Below are 12,547 nucleotides of genomic sequence, written 5' to 3' on the forward strand. Positions count from 1 at the left end.
GTGTAGCTGTCTAGATCACTTTCTGTATGCAAAACCTCTGCCAAATGTAAATATGTCCCCTGGCCCGGGTGACGAGGACCAATAGTGATCATCAGAGGCTCATGAGGCTGCCTTTGTAGATGTGTGTGTGTGTGTGCCTGTGTGTGTGTGTGTGTGTGTGTGGGGGGGGGTGTTTGGGGGCGGGCATGGAGGTCGTTAAGGATGTGTGTGTGTGTGTGTGTGTGCTTCCCTGGATATACTAGCCGTTTCCAATGTTTACCAAATGTAAATATGTCACCTGGCCCGGATGACGAGGGCCAATAGTGATCATCACAGGCTCATGAGGCTGCCTTTGTAGATGTGTGTGTGTGTGTGTATGTTTGGGGGGGGGGGTGCTCAGTGATCCTTAACGCTTTTATATACTTGGCGCAGTGGTCACTGCGCGTGGAGTGTGTGACGTCACCAAAGTGCTATAAGCATTTATACTTGCGCTTTGGCAGCGCAGTAGTTGCCTTCTTCGATGTGAAGAGAGGCTATCACCACCAACTCTGCACACCTAAAGAAGCTAAAACTGCAAACAAGAGGACCAGCTGACAGTGTGAAGAAAGGTCTGAGCAGTAGAGCTACTTTGTTTGAAAACAGAGCCGGTCCAACGTGATTCTGGGCCGGGGAGCAACATTGCGCACTGGGGCCCCCTCCTCATCACCCCCCACCCCCCAAAAAATAAAATAAAATCAATAAATAAATAAACAATGAATTAAATAATATGTTTAAATGTAGAAATTATATATATATATATATATATATATACTGTAGATCAACCATACAATTGCAAGTGACCACGCCACAGCGGGCTACTGTATTAACATCCTCATTGTCCTACCGTAAAACTCGTCTGCTGCCCGGACGTTAAGCCTAGAACCATAGGCCTATCTTTGCGTTTTAATCCTCCTTTTTTGTATTTTCTATCCTCTGTTTATGTTCTTTTCTTTTCTGGCTACAAACATGTTTTTACTAGTTTATCCTACCAAGAACAGAATCTCTTGATCTCACGTCTTGACACTTGCAAATGGGCTAACGTAGCCTACTACTCCCCAGGGCGGAGGGGGAATTTTTGATATTTTTTTGTTTGTTATCAGCCAATAGGGAAACTGCCAGAGGCAACAAGCAACAACTCTTTATGCTGGTAAGTGAGACACAATTAGCAATGAATGCACTTAATGCAGAATCAGTACAGAAAGTGTTTTTTTAATTATTTATCTTTCTGGGCCCCCTCCTAACCAGACCCAGTGCAGTTGCTCACGTTGCTACCCCTCCAGAACCAGCCCTGTAAATCTGTTTAATAGGCCTCCTGCTACACATTGTAGCCTACCATTCCCTATTCCCAATTCTACTACAAACCCTCTAATTTCCATTTTTAACCCATTACCCTCTAAAGTCCATTTTAAAATTTTCATTTTGAAAAGAATAATAAAATATAATCAAAAAAGATATTTTTAATATCTTACTAGACTTTTATTTTCACACAGACTCGAACCCGCAAAACAGCAGTACCACGGATCGAGAGTTGAGCGCGCTGACAATCAAGCTAAAAGCTCAGGCTACTAGCTTTCATAACAGCAGCACTCTTGATGCGTCGAGGAGTGAGGTTTACCATTGTTCCACATGTACAGCTAAGCTAGCTGGCATCCGTTACACTGAAACACACTTCCGCTCAACCTACTGTATTCTCAGGTTTAGGATTAACTTAAAGGCGAATACAAAATTAAGCTTAAATCCTGTTCCCTCTCTGCACCACGGCGTGTGGCCATTCCACTCCGGTCAAAAGTCAAAGAGGAGCTAGATCGGAGAAGATGGGAGTCATAGGTCGTGTTGAAGAACCAACTGAATGGTGTTTGGACATGGATTCTATAATAAAACCTACTGGGAAAATACGCATTTGCGTGGACTTAAACCATCTCAATGAGAGTGTCATCAGAGAGAGACATATTTTGCCTGTGGATGAGACACTGGCCAAGCTAGAATGAGCCAAAGTCTTCACAAAACTTGACGCAACATCAGGCTTTTGGCACATACCGTTCTATCATCACACTAGAAGGCTACTACTACTTTAAGAAAAGGATCTCACAGCTCATTGACGGCATAGACAGAGTCCTGTGTCATACTGATGATGTCATAGGAGGAGACTGGTCAGAACACAACGACAGTCAGGGCTCACTCTGAATGAGAAATGCCAGTTTGCCCTGACAAAAATCTGTTTTCTCTGGCTATGCCAGGCTATATGTATTTGTACAAAGGGCAAATTGGTATGACTCCCATGAGAAAGAGATGACTCTGACACCTCCAGATGTGTGCAGTTGGCATAGCCTAGCCTATTTCAACAATTATGGCCCTGTAAAACGATTTCAGACATATGCTCGTGGTGCTGTAAATAAAAGTGAATTTAACTGAGTGTTGTATACAGCCTACATGAATTAGGATACCAGATAATGATTAGGCTACAATGAAGTCTAAACGGTACACTGCGGGTAAAATGGCTCCACTGTGCGTAGGCTACCTGCCCTCGATCTAGGGTGACACCACAGTAGGCTACAGATGTTGCAGAGTGTTTGATTCAAGCACTGAACACTGTTGTTGGCCAGTCATCAAAACATAGTTTAATGCTGAAACCAATACAAATGACTGCAAATGTAAATTACTGCACATGCAAAACAGAATGAAAAAACAACAACAATAAAACGATGTGCTTATTGCCAGTGCAAAACAATAGAACAACTATCCCTGCAAAAATAGTGCCGTCTGATCACAACCTTAATCCGGATTTACTAGAGCAGTGTTTCTCAAAGTGTGGGCCGAAGAGTAGGTAGCCTACATTATATTTATTTTTTAATTTATTTCAATTTTGTAATTAATACTGTGTTGCCCCCTGCAGGTAACTCCCAGAACCTATTCAACGTCAGACAGTCCCCTGAGGTAACCTTTGGCCCGGGCAGCTTAAAACCTATGATACCCCCTAGTGGTTATTGCAGGTAGCAGGGACCCACTGTCGAGCAAAGCTGGGAGACTTCCCTCTCTGGTGCATATAACCTAATACTCATAATTATATATATATATATATAATATATATATATTCCCCATGGAAGTTGATGAGTTGGCTTCCGCAGGGAATTTATTATGATGTTATTGAGTATTGTAATGCACCCAGGTCTCAGACAGATTGGCTAACGCCCAGAGTAGTTTGGCTCCAAAGGTTGTCTGGAGACACAGGTTATGGGCTACTTTTGCTTAGGCTAAAGATTGGAGTTTTAATACCGTTCTGCAGTATGAAGTCCAGCTAGCCTAAGTCTTGAAAAGACAGTTAAAGAACCACAGAAGAGATAGGTTATCTTACTCTTCTGTTTGGAAATTGTAGAAGACCCAGAAAAGAACAAAAATTGCTTGGAGAGTTGGATGTTAAAGTTGAATAACTCTTTACTTTTCATCACTTCAAGATGTTAACAGCGCAATATCCACTTGTGGGTAACAATGTTGTCGTAGATAAACTGGGTACATCCAAGAATGAAACAGAGAATGAAAAATAAAAATAGTAAATCCAAGAATGAAAACAAAGAAAGAAAAATGGTAGGCCTAGTTGGCCGCTTGTCATTCTCAGTCAGACTTGCAGGTGCAGTAGCAGCAGCAGCAAATGCTGCGGTCTGCGGCTCTGTCTGGCACGAAATCCGTTACAGATGGTTTCTCAACGGATTGTGGAGGACAAATTCTGACAACGGAGCACATCAACATAAAACAACATAAAGCAAGTTGAAGAAAGAAGAAGTAGCCCTGTTCTTTAGTTCAATCCCTACTTATAGATAGATAGATACTTTATTGATCCCCAAGGGGAAATTCAAGGCCTCAGTAGCATACAGACATCACACACACATTCACTAACAGCAGAAAAAAAGTAATTAAAAGTATATAATATAAAAAACACAACTAAGCAATAAGGACAGTAGAATAAAGTAAATACTAAAATACAAATTATACTAAATAACACTTAATCTAAATCAATTCTAAAAACAGTATCCACATAGTGGGTGATTAATCAAGAGGCGCTTGCAATGACTGAGGCAGGGACTGAGCCTATGATTCTCTGTGCATAGTAAGGTAAGGTGCTCTGTGTGAGTGAGTGTCATGGTGATGATGCAAATAAGTAAGTCCAGCAGTGCAACAGTGCAAGAATAAAGTCTAGAGACCAGCATAAAATAAATATGGACATATCAGAGAGTAGGCAAGGTAATATAAAAAAAACTATATATATAAAAAAAAAAATATATATATATATATATATATATATATATATATATACATATATAACTATATTAAGAAAAGGTATAAGTGTGGCCACAATCCGGCTGTGGCATGGAGGGAGGGGTTATGCATATGTGCTAATATAGCACGCAAACAGTGAGACAGTAAGACAGTGGTAAATAGTGGCTACTGGACAGACAGTACCCAAAACGGAGAGGGTGGAGAGGCAGACAGACTATGCGGAGAAGTCTATCTCTCTTCCCTTTAGTGAAGCATTGAACAGTTCAATGGCCCTGGGGACAAATGACTTCCTCAGTCTGTCTGTTGTGCAAGGCAGTGAGCGAAGTCTTCAGCTGATCAGGCTCTTCTGCTTTACAATAGTGCTGTAGAGCGGATGGCATTCATTGTCCAAGATGTTGATCAGTTTGTTCAGGGTCCTTTTGTCAGATATTGAAGTAATGCACTCCAGTTCAGCTCCCACTACAGAGCCAGCTTTCCTTACCAGCCTGTCAAGTCGCCCAGCATCCTTCTTCTTTGTGCTACCTCCCCAGCATACCACAGCATAGAAGAGAACGCTGGCAACAACAGACTGGTAGAACATCCTGAGGAGCTTGCTGCACACATTGAAGGACTGCAGCCTCCTCAGGAAGTACAGCCTGCTCTGCCCTTTCTTGTAGAGTGCGTCAGTGTTTGCTGACCAGTCCAGTTTATTGTCCAGGTGGAGACCCAGATACTTGTAGGTGCTAACCACCTCCACATTGACCCCATCAATGTGGACTGGTAGCAGAGTGGGCTTAGACCTGCGGAAATCCACCACCATCTCCTTGGTCTTTGAAGTGTTAAGTTGAAGATGATTGAGTTTGCACCATTGCACAAAGTCCTCCACCAGGCTCCTGTACTCCTCCTCTTGCCTGTTCCTGATACACCCCACAATTGCAGTATCATCAGAAAACTTCTGCATGTGGCATGACTCGGTGTTGTAGCAGAAGTCAGATGTGTACAGGGTGAACAGGACTGGAGAGAGCACAGTTCCCTGTGGCGCTCCGGTGCTGCAGATCACAGTGTCAGAGAGACAGTTCTTCATTCTGACGAACTGTGGTTGCTCGGTCAGGTAATCTGTAATCCAGCTTACCAGGTGAGCATCCACACCCATCTGCAAGAGCTTGTCTCCCAATCTGAGGGGCTGAATGGTGTTAAAAGCACTTAAGAAATCAAAGAACATGATTCTCACAGCACTTTTCCCCTTGTCTAGGTGGGAATGTGTCCTGTGTAGAAGATAAGTGATGGCATCGTCCTCGCCCACTTTCTCCTGGTATGCAAACTGTAATGGGTCTAGTGCATGGCGTACCTGGGGTCTGAGCATACCTAAGACCAGTCGCTCCATTGTCTTCATCACATGTGATGTTAGAGCGACAGGCCTGTAGTCATTAAGCTCACTGGGGTGTGGCTTCTTAGGGACGGGGGTGAGACATGATGTCTCACAGTGTTGGAACTTGTCCGAGACGTAGACAGTTTATTCCAATAAGACCAGCAAGAATTGGTGCAACAAAATTAAGCATGGACACTGAACGGTGTTAGTTACTGGACATTGCTTTTCCCCACAAAGGTTTAGTTATATTAGGTAACGGGGTGTTACCTGTCAGACATTTTTGGAGTTGCTCCTCTGTTATATCACCCCTTCTGGTTACGCTGCTTGTCTGTGAGAATGACACCGGTGTGACTAATGCAGCTATTACTGATAGTTACAGACCTGGGGCTGTATTTTGGGTACCAGCGCATGGCGTAAAGTTCGTTTTCCACCCGTGCAAAGTTTGATTCGGTATTTTGCACGTTTATTTTTTAAACATTGCGCCCAGGGGTGTGGCAATTAACAACCTAGGGAGGGGCCTGGCGCATTGTCTAAAAATCGCTATCATACACCTCCTAAACCTGGTCAGAAGTCAATGGCGAGTTGTTCATATGCTATTTTAAGAGCGCATGTCAACAGTCATATTGGCAGGTGCACGCACCATCCTTCTATCATTCATGAACGCACACCAGCGCACGTCCATGCAAAGCATTACAAATTGCACGATTACAATGGGAAACATAATTAGAATAAAGATATTACGAAATACTGTACATCTCATGATGAGTTATTCACCATCATTTGCAAATTGGTAATGACGGTTAAAAGTGATTAGGGGAGAGGCGAGAGACACGTATGGAGCACAGCTGAAGACGCACTGTCACGAGATATAAGCAACTCCTCTGCAGGATAAATGTTGTTTTATTCAGTCATTCGAGCAACATTAGGGTAAGTGTTGCTTTTTCCAGCCTATGTTTTCGGTGGTAACCCATTGTCAGTCAATAGTTAAAAGTAACTGCATATAACTGTCTTGTCGTTGACTGACTCCTTGGTGAAGTTAGTTTCACTTTGCCAATGAGTTCAAATAATAGACGAGTGCAAATGCGTGAAGGCTATGCTAGGTTTTAGTAAAGCATGGTTTAAGAATGACTATTCCATACGGTCTCGCAAGCAGCCTACTTCAAATGTGCCGTTGAATGCCAAAATACCGATGCATTTATTTGACATATCGCGCTTTGCGCCGTTAAACAGACTTCATTGTGTTTCGTATAACTATGGTAACTATTACATCCTGATCCATCTGAAAAGATATCTTTTTAAAAACATTTTACACTCAACAGAGTATTGAACAATATTCGGCTCTCATCCTGAAAAGTGTTTTTCACGTTCAAAGAGCCTGTTGTGACAGACTTGAGACACACAAACCCCAAGGAGTACCTACTGTGTACACACACACACACAAGATAGGGCTCTACAAACACACCCCAAGGAGTACCTACTGTGTACACACACACACACAAGATAGGGCTCTACAAACACACCCCAAGGAGTACCTACTGTGTACACACACACACAAGATGGGGCTCTACAAACACACCCCAAGGAGTACCTACTGTGTACACACACACACAAGATAGGGCTCTACAAACACACCCCAAGGAGTACCTACTGTGTACACACACACACAAGATAGGGCTCTACAAACACACCCCAAGGAGTACCTACTGTGTACACACACACACAAGATGGGGCTCTACAAACACACCCCAAGGAGTACCTGTACACACACACACAAGATGGGGCTCTACAAACACACCCCAAGGAGTACCTACTGTGTACACACACACACAAGATAGGGCTCTACACACACACCCCAAGGAGTACCTACTGTGTACACACACACACAAGATGGGGCTCTACAAACACACCCCAAGGAGTACCTGTACACACACACACAAGATGGGGCTCTACAAACACACCCCAAGGAGTACCTACTGTGTACACACACACACAAGATAGGGCTCTACACACACACACAAGATGGGGCTCTACACACACACCCCAAGGAGTACCTACTGTGTACACACACACACAAGATGGGGCTCTACAAACACACCCCAAGGAGTACCTACTGTGTACACACACACACAAGATAGGGCTCTACAAACACAGGAATAAAGATGTAAAAGAAGTTCCAAAAGTACAACAGTGTGTCCCAGACAGATGTCCTTCTGGCTGTGCAAGCTAAACCCCTGGATCAGACCAGAAGCATAGTAATCATAGGACACTTGACATATCATATAAAGATATAATGATGTGATATGAAATACAATATAGCCCACCTTACGAGCCCAGTGGTCAGTAGCTGGAGGAGGTTAAACCTGTTAGTGTGTCTGTCTGTCTGTTGGTCTGTCCTCTAGTTCAACCCAAATGAGGTGCTCTGCCTTCATCTTTTATGTTTGCGTTACCAGTGTGTTCTTCTCCTTATCTATCTTATGTGTGTGTGTGTGTGTATGTGAGAGAGAGAGAGCGAAAGAGAGAGAGGCTGCAGGCCTCAGGAGTCAAATTGGCATGCTGTTTGGTTTAGTTCTGCTTTAGTTTGGTTTAGTTCTGCTTTAGTTTGGTTTAGTTCCTGCTTTAGTTTGGTTTACTTCTGCTTACGCTAACATACCTTAAGCAAAGATGCCCAACACACACATACACACAAGAATATACAGAATACTGTTCACCAAGATTACATTATTGTAGTTCTCCCTGGTCATACAACACACATTGTTTGCCAAATTTGAACGTACCTCATGTGTCATTGTAGCCTACAACTGTAGAGAACAACCCAATACCCAATTCATAGGCCGCTCTAGGCTATTTTTAGGGGTGCTCAAGCGATAGAATAGGATAAATGACGACCGGCTCGGTTGTAGCCTAAAGTCAACAGCCTATCCGCTATTTCCTGAACGAGTAGTAGGCTATGCCTCTGTTTGGTGGGCGCCTCAGGTTGCTCAGGTTGATAACTTTGGGGAATAGTCAAAATTAGGTTGGGCAGGCCACAAGCAGATGAAGACTGGACGGACATGGGCAGGACAACAGACTCAGAGGCAGGGGAAGGGACAGGAAGGTGGATGGTGACAGGGACAGTTACTGGGATGGGGACTGGGACTGGACAGCCGTGGCTTACTGGTTAGCGTTTCGGACTTGTAACCGGAGGGGTTGCCGGTTCGAACCCCGACCAGTAGGCACGGCTGAAGTGCCCTTGAGCAAGGCACCTAACCCCTCACTGCTCCCCGAGCGCCTCTGTTGTTGCAGGCAGCTCGCTGCGTCGGGATTAGTGTGTGCTTCACCTCACTGTGTGCTGAGTGTGTCTCACTAATTCAGGGATTGGGATAAATGCAGTGACCAAATTTCCCTCACAAGATCAAAAGAGTATATATACTTATACTTAATATAATTTCCCCTGTCATTTGAGAATTACCACATTATCAAGATGCATATTACAATGTTGACCATCCCCAACACTACTACCATCAAGCTGAAATGTATTTATATTATTGCTGGTGCATTTCTTATCCCAAATACTGTGACTGTAGAATGTGGCCAGGGATCACTAGCAGCAAGCTTGTTCATCATCAAATCATTTGCAATTTTTACTAAAAAAAAAACAAGGAACTGAAGAAAACATCATGAGAAAAGTCAGTGTGCATGCCTGATGAAGACCCTGCTGGGTCGAAACGTTGTGTTATGTTTTTAACTCAATAAATGTAGTTCCTCAGGGAGATTGCAGTGTGCGGACAACTACTCTTCTTTTCTTTGATAAGCCTTTTTTGTCCTGCACCTGGCCTCAGTGAGGTGGGATGTGCATACAGCCACTTTGAAGAAAACTTATAAACTCAGAAGTTCCAAACCTGAGGCAGACCACTAGGGCACATCACCACACTGAGGCACCAGTAGGGCAGGGAATAAATAGGGCAGGTAATACAAGCAAATAAGAAACAGATGAGTTCCAAAAAATGGCAGGAAAGACAACAAATACAGGAAGTAGGGGCATGGCAAAAAGCACATAGTGGGCCAAAACAAAAACATGCAGTGACAAAACAGAAGCAGACAAGCAGAGGGCTACAAATAAACAGAGTCCTAGGGCAGAGTACTGACAGTACCCCCCTTCAACGTACGCCTCTTGGCATCAGAGCAGGATGGCTGGGGTGCCGACGACGGAAATCCTGGGTCTTATCCAGCAACTGATGAGTAGGCACCCAGGAGCGTTCCTCTGGTCCATACCCCCCCAGTCGACCAGGAACTGGACACCCCGCCCCCGGCACCTGACATCCAATAGTCTTCGGACGGTGAAGGCAGGAGCGACAGGGGTAACTGAAGCCGGACCACTGAAGGACCCAGGACCCGCTCAATCAGGTAGGATCCGATGAATCATGCAGTGACAAAACAGAGGCAGACCAGCAGAGGGCTACAAATAAACAGAGTCCTAGGGCAGAGTACTGACAGGTTTGAGTTATGGAAGAAGATAGTTCATGCTGAAGGAAAACCTTCCAAATCCTAAAGATACTAAAGAGAAACTAAAGATAAGTAGGTTCATGAAACAGGATGTGCATTATTATAGATTATTACAGATGTAGAATATGGTTGGAAACTCCTGCCACAGTCAGTTCTCACCACAGCTACAACCATTTGCTACCATGTGTGAGAACCACCTAAAAAAAGTATTAGTCCAAGATGATATTTGTGTCAACTCAATCAAGAGAGACCGAGATCACTTTGAGGGAGGACAGTCGGAAGACAGGACGTTTCAGGTCTATTTATAGTCAGCATGAGAAACGCAATGGAGCACTGACCCAAGTGTGGGTGCTGTCCGTGGTGTTTAATTAGTCACCTGGGTCTTCATTGGTTTCAGTGTTTCACAATGCCTCGATCACAATCTCAATCATCTACCTCAATCTGCCCATCACTCTCCTCCCCACTTTTTATGCCACTATTGCTGTTTTCTTTCGTTTGTTTATTTTCTCTTCATCTGTTGTTCACTCACTTGTTTTCTACCTTTTCTACCTTTGCTTTGTGTTTCTACATGTGTATTGTTGTGCAAGACGAGGTGAGAGATTGTGGTTCTGGTCTGGTTTCTCTGTAGGCTGTGAGCTGTGTTTAGGAGGGGCTCACCAACCATTTCTCTCTACTGCACATGTGCAGAGGGTTGTAATTGCAGTGAAAATATACTGTACAACATAATTAAATGGGAAATATGCATCAACATATAGTTATAGCAAAATAACCATGGCAATTAGACGTAATTAATTAATACCTTATATTTCACAGATACTTCAAATATTAAAGGAAATCCAAGTTTGATCAAGACATAATAATTTATACTTTTAAACTGTATGGAGTTTCTGAGGCCTTATTGTTTATATGACGACTGATATTCTCCTGAGATACGACACTCCTTGTACAAAATAATGAGGAGGTGTTCATAAAATACCAGATCATTTATCCTAAAATGTTTACCAAGTGATGCTAAAACCAAGCCAATGTAAAAACAACATTTAACACAAAAGAGGCGTGAGAAAGGGCTCTTTTAAAGATCACACTTGTGTGACCAACATGTTTTTTTTTTTTAAAACTGTGGCTTTTAGCTCAACATGGGTCAGCTCTCAGAATATCTCTGGCTGCTGCTTCCTCATTCGTTTTTTCCTTGCAGTTATAACCATGGCAATTAGATATGGTGAATTCATACACAATATTAAACAGATCCTGTAAGTTTCCTTTTTAATGTGATAAAAGTGATGTAGAATGGCAATTGCAAAAATAAAGAGAAACTAGTTGCATCTATGTATGTGATATGAAAGATTCAGGCCTTCCTCTTTTTGACCCCTTTTTTGACTCTCAATAATAACATCCAAGTTCTCCCTGTATTATTCACATACATGGATACTTGTCTGTTCTCTGTGTTTCCTTGTTCTGAATGTCTTCTACAGAAAAGGGAGAACAAGGCATAGTTGGTATATTGTCCAAAAAGCATTGTGGCTGGTTAACCATGTAACTAAACATCAGTGAAGTAAACAATAAAAAGAATGAATGTATGAATGAATGGATTAATCAATAAATCACTTAATCACTCAATCATTCAATCAATCAAGATATGTTTTATGTATTACTTTTTGCAGACCCACTTTTGCCTGACTGCATGTCTGTCTCAGTTATTCTACCATACCTACCTTATTTTCTGTTGGGCAGGGTAGTTTATCTTGAGCGAGTGTCTTTCTCTCTCTCTCATCACACTACCATCTCAGTCGATCAGAAACTGGACAGCACTCGGCATGGAGCTCTCACCTGTGGGCATGCTGCTTGGTGAGTTACGCCTGTGTGTGTGTGTGTGTGTGTGTGTTTGTTCTGGAAGTTTCCATCTCTGTGGCTTTATTTACTATGCATATGAATATCTAGATAGGCCTATAGTTTATAACTAACCTACTGTAACGGTTTGCTTACTTTTCCTAATTTTTGCTTGGGTGCCAGGCAGCTTTAGTCTGCCAATTTAGTCATTAAGTTGTGTCAGGAAAGTAAGAAACATTACAAAATACATGTAGCCTATCAACTACCTGCAATCACATTGAGGCTATTAAATGCAACACTAGAGGTACAGTAGGCTACGCTTATTAATACATTCAGCATGTGTTCCTTTAAACTAACATTCAGTCATTGCAACATACTTAAACATGAATAGAAAACACAGCCACAAGTTTGAGTTCATTTTCGAGTTGCATATATTGTAACACACAAGCTGAAGAATATTCAAAGTTCATCAAGTCCAATAAGAAACATAGTTCATCAACAGATAGGGGTGAGCAGGGTTAGATGTCACACGGATAAGTTGTTACATGTGTTAGATCTCAGCCACTCAAGGGCACTGGTCAAAACCGTTAATACAGAAAT

This window comes from Alosa sapidissima, chromosome 18, assembly GCF_018492685.1.
Source record: "Alosa sapidissima isolate fAloSap1 chromosome 18, fAloSap1.pri, whole genome shotgun sequence".
In the NCBI taxonomy this organism is placed as follows: Eukaryota; Metazoa; Chordata; class Actinopteri; order Clupeiformes; family Clupeidae; genus Alosa; species Alosa sapidissima.